A 19318-nucleotide genomic window follows, 5' to 3' on the forward strand; every position below is an offset into this window, starting at 1 on the left:
CAAAGTGAGTGAACAGAAGAAAAATCGAAATCAAATCAATATTTGGCATGACCACCCTTTGCCTTTAAAACAGCATAAATTCTTCTAGGTACACTTGCACAAAGTCAGGGATTTTGTAGCCATATAGTCAGGTGTATGATTAAACAATTATACCAAACAGGTGCTAATGATCATCAATTCAATATGTAAGTTGAAACACAATCATTAATTGAAACAGAAACAGCTGTGCAGGAGGAATAAAACTGGGTGAGGAACAGCCAAACTCAGCTAACAAGGTGAGGCTGCTGAAGACAGTTTACTGTCAATAGTCATACACCATGGCAAGACTGAGAACAGCAACAAGACACAAGGTGGTTATACTGCATCAGCAAGGTCTCTCCCAGTCAGACATGTCAAGGCAGACAGGGGTTTCCAGATGTGCTGTCCAAGCTCTTTTGAAGAAGCACAAAGAAACGGGCAACGTTGAGGACCGTAGATGCAGCGGTCGGCCAAGGAAACTTACTGCAGCAGATGAAAGACACATCATGCTTACTTCCCTTCGCAATCGGAAGATGTCCAGCAGTGCCATCAGCTCAGAACTGGCAGCAAACAGTGGGACCCTGGTACATCCACCTACTGTCCGGAGAAGTCTGGTCTGAAGTGGCCTTCATGGAAGACCTGCGGCCAAAAAGCCATACCTCCGACATGGCAACAATGCCAAACGACTCAACTGTGCACGATAACACAGGAACTGGGGTGCAGAAAAATGTCAGCAGGTGCTCTGGACTGATGAGTCAAAATGTGAAATATTCGGCTGTAGCAGAAAGCAGTTTGTTCGCCGAGTGCTGGAGAGCGGTACATGAATGAGTGTCTGCAGGCAACAGTGGAGCATGGTGGAGGTTCCTTGCAAGTTTGGGGCTGCATTTCTGCAAATGGAGTTGGAGATTTGGTCAGAATGAATGGTCTCCTCAATGCTGAGAAGTACAGGAAGATACTTATCCATCATTCAATACCATCAGGGAGGCATCTGATTGGCCCCAAATTTATTCTGCAGCGTGACTATGACCTCAGACATACAGCAACAGTCATTAAGAACTATCTGAAAGTGTAAAGAAGAACAAGGAGTCCTGGAAGTGATGGTATGGCCCCACAGAGCCCTGATCTCAACATCATCGAGTCTGTCTGGGATTACATGAAGAGAGAGAAGCAACTGAGGCTGCCTAAATCCACAGAAGAGCTGTGGTTAGTTCTCCAAGATGTCTTGGCCAACCTACCTGCCAGGTTCCTTCAAAAATTGTGTGCAAGTGTACCTAGAAGAATTGATGCTGTTTTGAAGGGTGGTCACACCAAATATTGATTTGATGTAGATTTTTCTTCTGTTCACTCACTTTGGATTTTGTTAATTGATAAATATAATCTATTAACATGTCTATTTTTGAAAGCATTCTTAGTTTACAGCATTTTTTCACACCTGCCTAAAACGTCTGCACAGTACTGTATGTGTATACACATGCATATGTACAGCTGTGCAAAAAATTAAGAGACCACTGCAAAGTTTTCTTAAATCAGCATTTCTACATGTATCGCAGCCATTCCATTCCATTCATGTTTTGATTTGGAATTTGGGAGAAATGTTGTCAGTAGTTTATAGAATAAAACAAAAATGTTAATTTTACCCAAACACTTACCTATACATAGTAAAACCAGAGAAACTGATAATTTTGCAGTGGTCTCTTAATTTTTTCCAGAGCTGTATCTTTGCACACAAAAAGGTGTTTGCATTTTAAAAACCATTTTGTGATTTAAACAAAATGTTTCACATGTTACAATCTTATATGGAGGCCAAACCACCTTTTAATTTGTTATAAAGGATTGCAATCCATTTGTCACAGATATTATCATAGGTATTGTATTCCAGGAGACAACAGTCTTTATTTTCCATATCAAAGTGGCTATTCTAAAAGAAAGTCGCTCATGAAGACCTTTAATGCTTAATCAATAATTGTAATCACTTTGTGCTTTGTAATGTGCAATATTGGCACAGGCAGGATTGCAGCTGTATCTCACTTTCCCAGAAGTAGTGGATTATAAATCAGATCAATCATTTTTCAGTGCAGAGAGATATTTTTTTGTTCCCCGTCTGTATTCAAAATGCATTTACTAGCTCATTAATCAGGTTGCTTAAAAGTTCACAAAATGCATGTTTTGCAAAACACTGATGGTGGAGTTTAGAACCATGATGCGCTCCGTAAATCATACTGTGCACAGAGATGTGCCATGAATTTGTATGTATTAAAACATGAAAATAGTCGCAGAAAAATTAATTCTACTTGTAATGTGCTATAATTGTAATTTAAAAGCAACTGATTGTAATGCATTACTCCACATAGAGACGCTTAATTGAAATAACCTATCATATGTTATTGGTGTATATATAGCAATAAAACTGCAAATGTTACACTGCCCATTACTTACAGGGTTCCCATTGGGCTCAGGGGTATAGAAATGCACTGATACCAGTCTTTCAGTGTATCGAGTTTATCACTCATTTGGATACTCATCTGTTGCTGCCTGAATGCAGACTCTGTCCATACTCCCAAAATAATCAAGCCTTACATTTCATAACTTGGTAATGTGCAATTATAACACAAACTGAGAAAGACGCTTGAAGCTATGTGCATTGAAGCATTTGTTGTTTTGCATCCAGATATACACAACCAACAGAGTGCTCCTAATTGAATGTCAATAACCCAACACTCTCCAGCTATAACCGTCGTCTCCAGGATCGCAGAGCAGAACGCAATGCCATGTCAAAGTTCCCGGTCAGGCTCTCGTGTAATAAGTTACTCAAATGATGCCGTTCATTGTGTTTTTGTATGAAAGGGTTCTACTGGTTTAGCACGACAAAGAGCGAAACTACACTATCAGTCCAATTCTATACCCCACTGCAGTGTTCCTTGCATTTTCAAGGTTCCACTGGATTAGCAAGAGCTTATCTAATAACCAATTCTAATATTTATATTTTATTAGAGTAGATATTATATTATATTCCCTCCTGTAACAATGAAAAAGATTAAGTATATTTGAATTAATCAACATCCCTTTCTTCCAGTATTTAAAATGTACTGTATATGACTACCTGTAGAATTAACATCTATTTTACAATGTTATTTCGTTTTTTATTCTCACACAGAAAAATGGTTTTGAATTTCTTGTATAGCATGCAACAAAGCAAGCCTGTATGAAACTGTAAGCCTCTTATATGCACTGAAAGACAGAACATTTTGTTCTGAAGTGGAAGTGTATCAAAGTCCTACTTAAGTCCCATTACAGATGACGTGCAATTGTTCGGTGAAAAGGAATACTAATGTACAACTTTCCTTTTTCCTGTAATTATTGTTTTGTATCAATAAAGGCACTGCTCCTTCGTCTTTTCACTTTAACCTGTTAGGCTTTAACAGGTCGAGAAAACAGTCTCTTAATCTCTTCTTTGTTGTAAAGTGTTACTTGTTTTACACGTGTCGCCTTAATATTGTGGTAGTTTAGGTTGACTGTTCATTAGCCATGCATGTTTACAGTGAGGCTTTTGTAGGGACGTAAATTTAAAGTGTTTGTTTGGTCCCTTACTGAGTGCAGTAAATGTGGTCACATGACAGAGCTGATAGTGGGACTGTGATCAGGAACCATGGCATTAGCTGTTTATAAAAATAACTCGTGTACAGATATTTGTGGTCTAGAAAATTTAAATCACAGCCATAGTATACAGGGAAGGGGTGTACTTATGAAGAGCCCTGCCAGGGTGTTTATAGCAATGTTACGTTTATGAAAGCTAACAAACTTAACAATGTTCAAATAGAAAAATGAGACGCATATAAACTTTGATGGGGAAAACAGGTGGGGTGAGCTTAAGACAGGAGGATGTAGAAACAGGTGAACCCTTTTGTAAGCAATAAATGTACTCAACGTTAATTAGTTCACTTTACAAAGAGAGAAAAAGGGTATCTTTTTGCCAGGCAGCAATTTCTGGGTAGCTGTTAGGAACTGCCATTTGCACATTCATACATAGGCTTGTCTCCTTTACTTACTATAGATGAATTTAGCCCATTGAGCCTTGTTGATCCTTTATGTGATTATGGACGTACATTTTTCATTTGGCAATCTAGCTGAGAAATACATTATTTTGTTACAAATTCTCTTTAATGTAACCGACATCTGTTGTGCAGGTTGTGCTAGACTTGATTGGATTTCTCAATTACTCTGATGTCAGTCTTCTTGCTGTAGACATCAGTTTGGATGTGCACCTTGTGATATATACAGCAGCACCTATGGTCCTTTGGCACTGATGGCACTGAGGGGTTTGACAGTTTGAGGCAGGTATTGGTGTAATGAATCTCATTACAGCACAAGACTGTCTTGAAGAAGAGGCGAAGGGGTCATGAAAGCTGATGACAGCAGGAGATAGTATTTATTACGGAGGCTTGCTGCTCCAACTTTCTTACTTTTATGCGCCTCTGAGAAATGTGTGTATTGTTTCTCGCATGACGTAACCTCAGCTTGCAGATGTGTGGAAATGTGTTCTTATTACCAACAAGGCTCTGGGGTGTTAAAACAAACATCTGTATGTTCTGTTTATAGGTGTAGATTGGCCACAATTTTGTCTCCCCCTGCCTGTTTTTTATTTATTTACACATTTTTTTATAATTTCACATGACACATCTGCTCCATCCCAAAACAACTAATTTCAGCCTCTGGGATTGAGACACAGGAGGCCAGAGTATCACCTCCTCATCCTCAGCAGCTGGCTGACACTTCATGGCACTTGAAGGAATGACCTTGGCATCATCACAGTCAACAGCATGGAGGACAGACTAGTAAATTCATAGATTCTTCCTGGAACAATGTCACAATGTCTTGAAAATCATTAAAACACACACACAAATAATCACAAAAATAACTTTCAAATGTTTTATTTTTCTAGCACTGAGCTCACTGGATAATTTGTTCAGCATAATAATAACCCTAAACATACAGCCAGATTAGCCCTCAATTATTTAAATGACTTAAAGAAGAACACATGTTTATTCTGACACATTGGTCACCCCGATTGCAAACCGTCACCCTGTTCATTTATTTTAAGATAGGCTAGATGATAATGCAAATGGTAAAGATGATATGCTTTGGGAGCTGATGAGGACTGAATGGGAACACAACTATTAGCTGGTAATACACTGCTTACCTTGTGCGATTGCTTAGCTGAGATTGCTAACTTCAAATGATTTATGCATTAGGAGTCGCATTCACTGCAGTTGGTCAATGTGAACCTGTAATTGTAATTGTGGTTGTGTGCGTGTGTGTGTTCAGTGTTGCAGTGTCAAGACACTTTCTGACCCTGCGTGACTTTCAAACAACCCTTGGACGACAGAAGGGAATGATATTCTGTGCAATTGAGTTCCGCCGTTAAAGTGTTTGAATATTATCAGCTATTAAGCAATTTAGTCTGGTAGTGCACCACACATTATTATAACCCTACATTAGCAGACTTACACTTTTCATTCACTGTTATGTAAGAGCCTCCGTTCAGTTGGCTTTAATCATTTACATTATAAATAGCTAGCCATTATCATGTGCCTGTATGCTCTACTTTAGATAGAAGATTTGAATATTTGCAGCGTTTCGTTCCGACAGTGTTATCTGCACAGCACTTTATCCTCTTCCCCTGCGCCTCCCTAGATGTTAACCACAGAGCTCTCAAAGAAAGTGATTAGGATTATTTAAATGTCAATTTCGTTTTCCATTATCACTAATGCAGTTTTTTTTTTCCTGAAGTGGAATTCTTCACCAAAAAAAAAAAAAACATTTATAAGTTCACTTGGAAACAAATCAAGTCTAATTTTAACATTTAGCTCTGCTTCAGAATTGATTAGTGAACAACATTAATTATCTCTCTGCTCAACTATGGGGACACAAACACTGTGGCTGAAGATAGTCTTTAAATTCAGCATACTTTTTAAATGAATGCCAAGATCTTCTGGATAGGCCACTAATCTGTTAATCTTTAGCTAAGTGATAATATTAGCTAAATTACTGCTAAATTGGAGTTTAGAAATTCTAGAATTCCTTAATCTTGCATATTCTAACTTCTGTTGTTTCCCAAAGTAATAAATACGGATAACAATTTGTAAATTAAATTATAATTAGATAAATAAATATCTTAAAGTGCAGTTAAACTTCTGTAACTTTAATGGTATTTAAGCAATGCATTTGGAAATGAAAACTATAATTACAGTACTTGTAGTTAATTAGATTTACGATCAAATGTGATTACACTGTAATTAGAAAAAATTAGACTTATGCTCATCTTGCATTACGTGACCCAAGATCAGTTCAGAAGTATTCACATCATTACAATGTAACCAAACAAAATGCATCCTGAATAGCATACATATACAATAATTGTACACAAAAACATATACGTAAGTCGCCCTGGATAAGGGCGTCTGCCAAGAAATAAAAATAATAATAATAATAATAATAATAATAATAATAATAATAATAATAATAATAATAATAATATACTCCTCCGAAACCTCAAGATTGGAATCCGTCCTCTCTCTTCCCCCATCCGTGAATTTGTTGTTTTTGTGGACTTTGCTCAATGTGTAATTAATTAATCACATGCAGACTTTTGTGGGGCTCACTGTGTACAAAGTGGGAATTTCTGGAGCTTTCCATAAACATTACCAGCACATTCCTGATGAGACTCACAGCAGTCCTCCTGGTGGTCCTGCTAATGAGGGCGGGGGCAGTTCTGGTGTATCCTCATCCCCCCGTCCTGTGTTTTGTTTACCCAGATGTAAGTAAACACAGAGCAGCAGAACTCTCTTCAAGCCAGAGATGAGAACGCAGCAGGAGAGAGGTCGTACGATTCTCAAATGCCTCAGTGCTTTGCAGCAAAAAATAAGGCATTGCTGAAACATCAGGGCGAGAAAAGAAAAAAATCACTACCTGTTGGAAGAACAGACAAGGCACCTTTCAATACAACACCTATCTGAAGACTCTGGCTGTCAATGTGCTACTTTATTAGGCTATGTTTCTCTCACAGTGCCCTCCACAAAAAGGGGGATATCTTTTATAATGTACTGTGTCATAGAAAGTGATGAGTTCTGCATTACTTGATTCTCCCCCCAAAATTGATGGTGGCATACATGATTTAATTAATTAATTTGGTTCTTCTAAAGATTTTAGAATGAAACATCTATTTCAATACCTTTAAAAAAATAAGAAAAATGTGTTAATTAACTTTCCATTTTTATGCTTAATGCCTTTTCATTTAATGGTCTGATGATAAACTCTTTTCTCCTCTCTGAACCCGGAGCTAGAAAAAATAACACTTTCCTTGATACAGTTAACATTTTTTGAGAAATACAATGTTATTTTGATTTTTGGTGGTGATTTGGGGGAGGATTTGACTTCTTTGCTTTAGGTGACTCACTGTGGAAACGTGTTGACTTTGGTTGGGGTTTTAAATGAGTCAATGACTCAAGTCAGTGATTTTGCTTATTCACGGCACTGAGCCTGTTTGCGTAAATGCAAATGTGTCAATGAACCTTCGCTTCAGATAAACATGGTCGGTAGAGACTGGGACCAGGGCAGAACCTCAAATTAAATTGCAGATAGGAATGGAAAACGTTCAACTGATTTAATTAAGAAAGGCAAATGTGCCTTTGGTTGACTGATCCAGTTGTTAGCTATTGATGTTTCTGTCATGGACATTGATACCACCCGTTTAAGCACAAGCTGTCTTCGGCCATGAGCTGGAGATCACAAGGACAGGGAATTACAAGGACTCAATCCACTTAAAATACAAAGAATATACAGCTCTGGAAAAAATTAAGAGACAACTCTAAGTTCAGAAATCAATGTTAAGTGGTCTCTTCATTTTTTCAATTTTTTGCTGGCTTATCTTATCTTATCATGTATCTGTTCAAATATATAATTTATTTCAGCACAGCACACAGAAACACACAACGAACAACGTTGATTTTACAGTATTAACACAGTCCTCTGGTACGTACACAAGTCTCTCAGATCTGCATTCCCACTTTGCTCAAATGACTGAAATCCTCCCAAAGGCAGCAGTCTGTGAAACGCATGATTGAGTTTGTGTTAAACTACTGTATCAAACAGTCCAGTCATGAAACCTTCCTCTTCCTAATCTGAGGTCAGAATGGCCCAGTTGAGTCTAAACAGGCTATACTTGTTCCTAATTGTACTACTCTTGTTATAGTATTGAACAGAGAGTTAATTTTCTATTATTTTGCAAAAGTAATTGTCCAGCTTCATGCGCAGCTCTTCTTTGTTTGTTGTTGTTTGTTTTTTGCACCAAACTTTAAAAATATTTCTATGGTTAAACAATAAATCATTCCAGGTAATTGAAGCCTGTAAGCATGTCAAATACATTTTTCAAATCACACTGCTAAGGAGCACTGTAGCTCAATACACAGACTACATTTTTCCTTTGTTGTTTGCCCATTCATGGGGATGGATTGGATTTCTTACTTTTAAAACTAAGGAAGAATTTTCTGTACTTTCAGAGAGAGAGAATGTATACAGATAGATCGACACATGGAGACACAGAAAGATAAAGACAGAGATGGCAGAAGATGGTTTTCTCTGTCTCTGTCTATGTGTGTGTGTGTGTGTGTGGAGAGGGGATGTACAAAAATTATAATTTATAAGCAACTACAGTTAATGACTTTCTCCCTGGTTCAGAGCTCCCCTATGTGTGTACTATGCCATCATTATTATTAAACACACAACTATTGGGAACTTTTCAGAACACCCAACAAAGGTGAAAAATCAGAAACATCATGTGGCATCATGTTTCCACTGCCTGACAATGGGATCAATGGATAAAACTTCTATAAATATCAATGAGTGAATAATCTCTGTTCTTACCTGCCTCAAACCAGGACAGTGGCCATGGCTCTGGGCTTTGCAACACCTAAGAATTGCATGTGACAGAATTAATTTGGTGAAGAAACAACACATTTTGGAATTGACTTTGCAGTTTGTGAAAAGGATCTGGAAGTGAGACAACCTGATGTGGGGGTGTAAATTCCTCGAGCTGTTACCCTTTTTTATGAGGGGATACAAACTGTCAATATAAGAGAAAGCAGACCTACTGCAATGGAAGAAAAAAACAAGTTCTAGCACGGTGAAGTGTGGATAGCTCATTAAGAAGAGCTCTACAATGAATCAAGATGTGACAGAAAAAAAAAGTTTGAAAGTGTGGTGCATATACGTATATCCTGAAAATGTTATCTGCCTTTGTATTTTATTACAATATGTTGGGTTTCAAAAAGTTTGTTAATGAGTTTGTGAAGTGGGAGGGATGGATAGATAGAATAAAATAGTTTAGTCCTGTCATGGAAAAAAAAAAAGTCTCATTAATGTTGGCAACAAAAACCAGTGGTCTAAGAGCTATTAACATGCATGCTTGAAGGCTTAAGTTAGTTACAAAGATAAATGCAGTAAGTTTTCATAGAAATCTGCAATTTAACTGGAGCCTTAAAGGAATAATTCAGTGCATTGTTGATGCAGTTTTTTCACCTCCAAAAGAGAAAAGTAACTTCAGCATCTGAAAAAAACATCTTAATTAGAAAGATTTGCTTTTGGATGAAACACAATGAGATAACTTTTTAACTTTCAATTCAGGCTATTAGTAGTAGACTTTTGCAGGACCAAATTAAATTGGATGATTCTTATACTGTATCTTATGTTTTCTACGTTAATTTGTCAATGGCTTCATTACCGTATTATTAAAAAGTAAACAAAAACACAAAACACAAATATGTTACAGAACTGTGCCCAAGGAGATATGGAGAAAATGACAATTTTATTTCATGTAATTCAATAATTGTGGGTACGAAAAACTGTTCCTTGTTCCAGACATAATGAAAGGAAGTTTAGATGTGATTATTATTTTAGTTTAGTTGCCAAATTACCCATGATTGAATATATACTGTACAAGATAATGTGAACGCCTTATTCACAGCATATTCATGATCAATTGTGTTCCAAAACAATAAACAATAGGTGGTTTTCATCCACAGAGACCCTTGTTGTGAAAGGTCAATAGAATAACTCATTTGGGAAAACATCAGAATCAATGATTCATCCCCCCATGGCATGCATACAGTACAGTCACAAAGGAATTCAGTCAGCTGCAGCTAAAAATGACAGTTATCTCTGGAGGAAAGACTTTAGCAAGAAAAGAAAAAAGTGAAATTGTGACCTGGAAATTTGCAGCATAAATCTCTGAATGGATGCAGCTAAATGTCATTACTTATCACTATACTGACAAGGTAAACAGAATATCTGGGGATGATGATAACCAGTCCCCCCTGCCCCAGATTCCTACACGATATCAGTTATTGGCCTAGTTAAACCTGTTTTCATATTTAGAACTCAGTATCTTTGTATCTCAGTATCTTATCAAGTTTAATTTGGTATAGCACACTTCCATACAGAGTAAAAGAAAGGTAAACAAACAAAGTATATTGAATACTTTGAAACAATGTGTAATATTTGTTTAAAATAATTGTGCTTAAAATGTAATGAAAATAATGAAAACAACGATCATAACAATCTATGGCAAACCGATCAATGCACCATCCATGCTTTCACTTCAACAGGAATTGGAGGTCAAATGTCAATGTAAATGGTAAAACCTGCATATAAAACAGACTACAATGCTTTCACCACTATGTATTCTGGTGTAATGCAGGAATAGAAATAGGCAATGTACGTTTTTAACATCAGGAGGTTTACCCACATGCCTCTGTTCACCAGACAGAACTGTGTGAAGAAAAGAATCGTCTTCTGTATTCCGCTCAGCCCGTCAGCGTTCTGGTATCCATGGTGACAGAATTTCAATGTACAAGATGTACAGGTTTTTTTTTTTTTGGGACCCAAGAAACTTGTTTTTGTTCTATTGAGATAAAACTTTTAATATAATTGCAATCAGTTGCAGTGAAGCATTCATTCAACTTGCACATTTTGCTTGCGGTGGGGGGGGCGTAAATCTAGCGTGGTGAGTTTTCAACAGCACGTTTCTCTGCAATGAAATGACTTCAGAGGATATGAACCGAGACAGTCACAATGACGTAGTTCCTGAGCTAGAGGTGGATTACAAATTTATGACTAAAAACTGTTAATATTTAACACATATAAGCTGTCAAGCTGGTTTTGTCTTCATTAACAAACAAGAAGCAGTCAAACAAAAACTAATAAAGCAGTAACAGAATATTTTCTACCTAGAGCCCAGGCTGACGTGAACAGCACACATTGTATTGCTAGTATTTAATTCAGTGAATATTATGAATTTGCTTTTTTATATGAATATTCTTCTAATGTCTTGTATGCATCCTTGAATATTGTACATCCTCAACCTGGCAGTTTACAAAGGCTAAAGACACGATTTAGGAACTCAGTGCTAATACAAAACAGGTCTGAATGATTCATTGTCTCACTCTTTCTCTTCACAAATTACTCCCTTGTCTGCTGGCTGTACTTCGGATGCAGCCAGCAACCCCCCCATCTCCCCAAACATAACCATCACTACATTGTTTTTATTCCCCTCAGGATTAAAACAAACACAACAACAACAACAACATCTATAATATACATATTTATATAGCCTATAGATCTCAATTATATTTTTTAGTTATAAAAAGTGTTGCAAATATTTAAATATATAATATAAAAACTATATAATTGTTCTGAATGCTCATTGGTTTGAAATGTGTACTTTATTTGAGAGAAAGTCAGTAGAGGTCATGGATGAGCTGTGACTATTTGCATGCTGGGACTGCAGAAATGTGTCCTAAATTATTTCTGAGCAGTAAACTTACACAGCAGAATGTAACAAGGGGTAACACTTTACATTAAGTGTCCTACTTGTTACAGTGTAAATACAGTGCAAATAGGCATAATTACACTGGTAGTTACCATGTAAATACACAGTAATAAGGGACACTAAATGTACAGTGTTACCCTAACACAGTAAACACATTAACCATGCACAATTACAGTGTAATGCAATCTAAATGGGCATAATTACACTGGTAGTTACCACATAATTACAATGTAAATACACAGTAATTAGGGACACCTAATGTAATGTGTTACATAACAGTGTTATCCTTGTACTGGTTATCTTAAAGCCTAGCATTTGGTATTTTACATAACAAATATGATCAGAACTACAATATGACCAAGTTATTGTAGGGACATGTATTCTATAAGAGATTGAATCACTTGCAAAGATGCTTAATTACTGTTTTTATAAAAATCGTGTCCATCTGGATAATGAGACATTTTAAAATGCTTTGGAAAAGTTCCTGTTTGCAATAAAATGCTCCATATCCTCCCTGAAGTAATGAGATGAAGCACATTTTATTTTAAATGACGTACACTGTCTGTGCTGGGAAAAAAACAACAAAATGTTTCAAACAGCTGAATCTCTGATTATCTGGTACTGGTGCATGACTCAAAATCTCTTTAGACTTGACCTCCATACTGTCAGGACACATTTCCCATCAGAGAATCCCACATAAATAAATCTATTTAAAGATTAAGGTGTAAACATAAAGAGTTTAAGCATTTTTCTTGTTTTTGTGATGGTTAAAGCGCCAGGAGGCTTATCTTTGAAGGACATAAACAATGGCAGATTGACATACTGCAGGGGGAAAAAAGGAGTAGTAATGTGTACGGAGACAGTCTCTTAATTATATTTTTTCACAATCACAAAGGATTGCATTTCAAGATTTCAAACCAAACAGGGACATGCATTTATATACACATCTATGAAGTGTGAACTGAGTAGACTAAAGGGGAATTTTCGAGATTCTTAAATTCTTCACAGAGGAGCCTTAAACAAAAGGAATATTAACAGTGTTTCTTCTGCCAAGCTTTGCCTTCTGTTCTGTCCCTTGTCATTCTCTGAGAGAATTTTAAATGCACAGGCTATCTCTGCAACCAGTGCTTCAGCATTTTAAGGAGCTCTGTACACCTGATGTCCATTTCTATTACAGGCAGAACAGAAGGACATTGAGAGAGCACTTTGACAGTAGAGGAAAACCATCCTTTTTCCGGAGAGCTGGCATGTTTTTAGTTTTTCAGGGCGCTCTACTGGAAGTGTGTGAGAAAAATCTCTTGGTAGAAGCTGATGCTAAATCCTTTGAGGAGCTAAGAATAATCGCAGAGAAGGTCGTTTACATTGCAGCCAAGAGGATAAATATATTCAGAAGTACACAATGTAAAACTTCTTGCTAGAAAGTTTGAGGGAGGGATTATCTATAGTTTTATTTTTTATTTTTTTTGGTAATAGAAGCATAAACAAAAACGGTTTAATTCCAGTCTTTCAGCTGGAACTTAGGCACTGATGTGAGTCAGATCTTTTCGGAATATAAAAATTAATAAGCCCGCTTTCTGTCTCAGTAAATCCAAAAGATGTGCTTTAAATTCAGATTTGCAAATATATATGAGAACCATTAACCATTTAGACTGCAAGATTGACAAAAAAGGAAAGGAATTGTCAGTTTGTTTGAGTGACAGCCCCACATATTTTGTGATTGCGAACCTTGTAGGTAAAATGCTGTACAGCGCAAGTAGGTCAGTATCAACCCAACATATCATCATATTACACGGTAAAGGACAGACAGGCATGGTAGTGCTGTTAAATACTATAGTATTTCTTGTTTTATTGAAGTGTTGTAGCAGGATGTGTTGCTGTTTAAGGATGATACAGGTAGAAATTTCACTGAAGCCCAACGTCTCTGGGGCCAAGTCAGATGTCTGCTTATGTATTACAAAATTATTGTCATGAGTAAGTGTAGCTTCCAGGGGGTCTCGTGTGGCTTTCAGTGTATTCACAATCTGGGTCTGCAGCCTATTTGCTTGCTTTGTCTTTGTATTATCTGTTCGTGTTGTTTTATAGTTCAATGATTTTGATAGCTGATCTTATTTACTCACTCATCTTCAGCGATGTTACCTTCTTTAATTAAAGCAATTCACTCCACTCCAAAGAGGCTTTACTGATTGTTCTACTCAGATCAAGAGCGAGACCAAGGTGAAACATGCGGCGCTTCATGTGGTGAAGAAAGTTAAGGAACCTGTTCATTTCACCCTTGTAAGTGAACGAACAGAAAACGGGAAGAATAAAATGTCAAAACTAGGTTAATGTGTAACACCGTAAATATCCGGCTATTGAGGTAAAGTGCATTAATAATGAATAACCCTTCTCAGAGATGCAGGAAAATAAGATTCAGAGGATGAGGACAGGTAGTGCTTTGTCTGCTTTGTTTAGTCCAAAGCTCATTTCACTGTGTCTTTTTGTCCTGTGTCTTTTGTCTATAGTGGAACTAATTAAATTTGGGTGGGTGATGTAGCCCCAGCACAGACATCTTGAAAGTGTTTTTGTACCATGAGGCAAAGACGTTTTTAAAGAAGGAAAATTGCACCAGATCTTCATGTGCACAAAGAAAGCTCATACCTAAACACCCACAGCTTTCCATGTGTTCCACGTACACAGTTAAGAGAGCTGGACCCTCCCCCCCCGCCTTTTAAAAGTACAATAAATCTGAACCTGGATAGGTAGGCCAAGGTGCATCTCAGTGATAGACCCTAGAGCAGCCTGATATATCAATATCTAATCAAGGCTCCTGCAATGTAGTGTCTCGAGAATAAGCCCCCTGTCTGGAGGAAAGTTTGGCATTGAATGTCCTTGAGTTAAGATTGCAGCCCTCCTTGAAAACGGCAGACATTGTATCCTTGGAGACCATTTCAACTCTCAACTCTTCCAGAAACTGAACTTGGATGCATGGTTTTGGGCTGTCTGTCTTCTATTATTGTGCTGCTGTTTTTAATTGCAATATATATTACCTGTCAAAGCTCTAGCAATTGTACTGTATGAACAAATTATGATTGGTCTTGCCTGTAAAGACTTGTGCTATACATCTTGGATAGAAAGAAAAAAAAGATAAAAAAAACAAACAGTAGCAGCCTTTCAATGAAATAATATCATCCACAATGCAGGAAGCATGTTTTAATTAAAAATAAGATTTTTATTGCTATGTCAATAGCTTGGCAGTATCATGCTAACCAGTTAATTTTATGTATTTTATAAACCTTACATAATCACTGACTTGATGTATGTCTCTGTTGAAAAATAATACAAGTTGGAAAACTGTTTATTGATTCTCATTGCATTTCATTAAACACTATTTGAATCTCAGCTAGCTGAAGAGAGTTAAGAATACAGGGTGATTACATGTTGAGCAGATAGACCAAAAGGGGGCAATAGGAAATCATTTTACAGCCTGAACAGCGATGTAAAAGAAAAATATGTAGAAGAAAAAGAGAGACTAACAAGACTTATAAAACAACAAGCCATCTGTAATTGTATATAAAACAGAATTATAGAAATTCCTTTATGTAATTATATCATGAGAATTGTACATCAGCAAAAACCTTCCTTTGTTCCCTGATGCTATTTTCAGAAGATCTGCAATGGAGTCTGCAAGCACCAATAGCACTTGTCATTTCTAAATGAAGACAAACAAATGAACGCAGATGGGAAAATCAAAACATTATTAACCTGGAGGTCTGGTGCAATCGACTTCCAGAGAGCTTATTTGTTCAAAATGTCTATTCAATAGCCAATATCCCGGAGGAATTAAGCTCCATTGGGTGTTCAAAATATTATTCACCAATAAGACATGTTTAGAAATCAGTTCTGTGATTAACTTCTATCTGACAGATTGTTCCACCGTCTGTTTTTCGTTCCCTATTAATAGCAATAGGCTTTTATGACGATCAGTACTTGGTGTCTAGGTTACACCGTCCTTTGGTGTCTTAACATTGGATCTTAGAAGTGAAAGTTGTCAGTGTGTTAGGTTGTTTCTGCTGGCAACATTACTCTCATAACAGTGCTGTGCTTCGTGCTCAGCTAGCCGCTTTATCTACCTCTTGGGGGGCCTGGTTTGAGTGTGTCTTCAGGACAGGGAGAGTATGAATGATGGAAGACCTCTCTTTCATCTATACTGGAACTTACATGGCTATGAAGTGTTTGTTTGGGAGGCTGCCGAGGCAAAGGTGTAATGGGGGGCTTGGCGTGACCTCATTCCTCAGAGAGGAGCACTTACTGTGGCAATGGGCCGACCCCTGACTTCACAGCCCAGAAAGCTGAGGTGTTGTAGAGCTGGGTGTGGAGCACTGTGAAGGGGCTAAAAGCGCACCTATGTTCTGGTGCATAACCAACACTGTCAGTCAGCTTGAAATGATATGATTAAAGCCCAGTTATGTTCTTGCACCACCCAGGAAGTGCTGTCATTTGTATGACATTCTGCAAATGCTTGCATACTGTGAACAGTAGGAACTCAGTAGACAACATACTCTTTTAATCTCCCTATCTGTCCGTCTATCTATTTTTATATATAAAACAGTTTTCTGGTTTCATTTTTTATCTAAATACCCATGTTATTACCATATTTTAATTGGATGGTATGTATATTGTATAAACAGTATATTTTCCCAACTGTATCACCTGATTTTGTCTGCTTGTGGAGTGTGATGCCTCCTTTATTTGGGAGCGGAGGGGCAATCAAATAAATAACTGGCTTTGAGAAGCTTCCTCATCAAGTGATCCAAAGTCTTTGTGTAAAATTCACTTCCCAGCATTCACTCACAGAAGGGGAAATTCTTCAGAGTTGAAAGTGATCTTTTATTGTCATCCAGTGCTGTCGTTCAGAGGGCTTTAGCCGGAGTGGCATCTCTTCCTTTTTAGTGGCGAGAAATCCAACATCATTATTCACAAAAGAAAAAACTTCTTGATCTTGAAAAACCTTTTAAAAAAGAAAAGAAGAAAAAGCCGACTTTTTGCAAACTGATATAATAAAAGCCGAATGTCTTACACAACTCTCCCTTAGTTTGCGAAGTCTTTTCCCACCGCTGGAGCCGTGCTCTACGAGAGCCTCAGTAAAGTGCCTTGGTTTGCCTTTGAAGAAAGTGTCGGGAAACTGCAAACGCAAGAATTATGACACGTCTGCTCTGTTGTATTGAAAAATTAGGCAAATGTGACTTAAATAAGCTCAAGGGTAAAGAGGCCTGTTTGTGACCACGCTGAGGAAACCGGAACATGAAACTGTCCCTGTCATTCATATCCCCACAGATGCCTAATTAAATATAGCAGAAATATCAGTGTTTTTCAGTATTTTTCTGGGTGATGTATATACTTAGTGATTAGGCATCTATGACAGCAGTCAGGGAGAATCTCATTCTGAAGGCTGCAGCAGCTCCCTAACACGGGCTTTACAGACGTTGACAGCTGAGCGTTTGCATTTACCTGCTATTGAACACTGGATTATTATTAGTATATATTATTATTATTGTAGTAGTAGTAGTAAATGGTTATAGTAATGTTTGTAGTAGAATCATTTACATTATAAGTTTAAATTTCAGATGTGACAGCTACCTAATGCATATGTGTGGGGATACAGCAGGGACACATCTATCAGGATGCCAGGGCTCGGATGTGTGAGAGCTGCGCTGTCAATATGAAACCCATGGGCTGCCAGGAAACTGGTTCATTTCCATGTCTCTTAGCAGGGGGGTGGCGGGAGGGGCGACATAATAACATCCTTGTTTGCCTGATTACAACTACTGTACATCTGAACCTGCTTAGGTATTCATCTAAATAAACTGCAGCCATTCCTGACTGGGATGAGACGTCAGGATGTCACACCACCAATAACCTACTGTACGCAGGAGGCACTCGAGTAATAAATTACTTTCTTGACTCTATCCCGCTTGGAGGTGAAAATAGCTTGGACAAGTGTTTTTGTTTATTCCCCACAGACAGGTTGTGATTATAAATATTTATTTTTTCTCCCCTCTTTCTCCAGACTGACTTGACACCTCTAGAAGTAATGCTATTAATGATATACATTAGAGTGTATTATCATGTGTGCATTCATGTGTGTGTGTGTGTGTGTGTGTGTGTGTGTATATATATATATATATATATATATATATATATATATATATATATATATATATATATATATATATATATAAACATAATCAAGAAACAGAGCTAACTATAGACTGCTGTTTCCACTAAACCCTATGTTGGTGACATTTCATTTGTATGGCTGTCACTGGTTCTGTTCAAGTCTGAGCATTTCAGTGGGCAGAACACACTGAAGCAAGAACCCAAGTGCAATAAAAGTGTCCATATTAATTATTTTCATTTGCTGCAAAATATCCCGCTCTTCTGTTAAATATATACTATGACTCTACTAACCTGGGGCTTTACTCTACGTATCTCCCTTCATGTTAGGACTGCCTTTAATTGGGCAAAGGGGTTGAAGCTTTCACTCACCCATTAACCTGGTCTGTCATTTTTAAATTTAAATGAAAGCCATAACTTACTGTAAGCACTGACACTGTTGTTGCAGATGTCTGGTATTATTTATTACATGCATAAAGAACAAGGGGGTATATGCTTTGAAGGTCCAATGTTGCACAAATTAATCTTTCTAGTCATATTTTATGTTTTTAGGGCATTCAGTGCTTTGTTTCCTTGAAACTTTAGACTTCACCACTCACCTATCGGCTGTCTTAGAAGATTTAAGATGCAGTGCTTTTTAATCTTATTTATGACTTTCAGAAACACAGTTATGAATGATGGGAAAATATGGAGCTACGCTATCTCGCCCACATCACTTCAAAGTGATCTCCATCCCACTGACTCCTGCAGGCCTTTGGCGTTTCTGAGAAGATGTCCCCATCTTTCACATTGTTGATGATATTTAATGTTGCCTGGCAAGAAGACCTTTGAGTTAATCGGAAATAAATAGAACCTACAGTCAAATTAGTGGCTGATCTGCATTGACAAGAAGTACAGTCAAAATACTATTACACCCTGCTTAGTAATGCATGAATGAAATAATAACATTATATCTATTCTTGTTTCTGTTGTGGGGTGTGGAGGTGAAAATGTGGAATTTGACTATTGTTAATACACTACAAGCAGTAAGGACCACATCCTCGCCCTCAGCCAGGCTCCAGTCCCCAGTCTCCTGAGCTCATTACTGTGATGTCATAGTATATATTTACAAAATAGCTATGGAATAAACTCTTTGTAGCCATTCTTTAATTAATGTATTTTTTATCACCTTTACAAACAAAAAAAGTTTAAACAGACTAATTTGTGATTAAAATGGCCATAGAAACTGGAGCTTCTGATTAGATGGTGTAGTTGTCTGTCTCTATT

This window comes from Amia ocellicauda, chromosome 11 (assembly GCF_036373705.1).
Source record: "Amia ocellicauda isolate fAmiCal2 chromosome 11, fAmiCal2.hap1, whole genome shotgun sequence".
Taxonomy (NCBI): domain Eukaryota; kingdom Metazoa; phylum Chordata; class Actinopteri; order Amiiformes; family Amiidae; genus Amia; species Amia ocellicauda.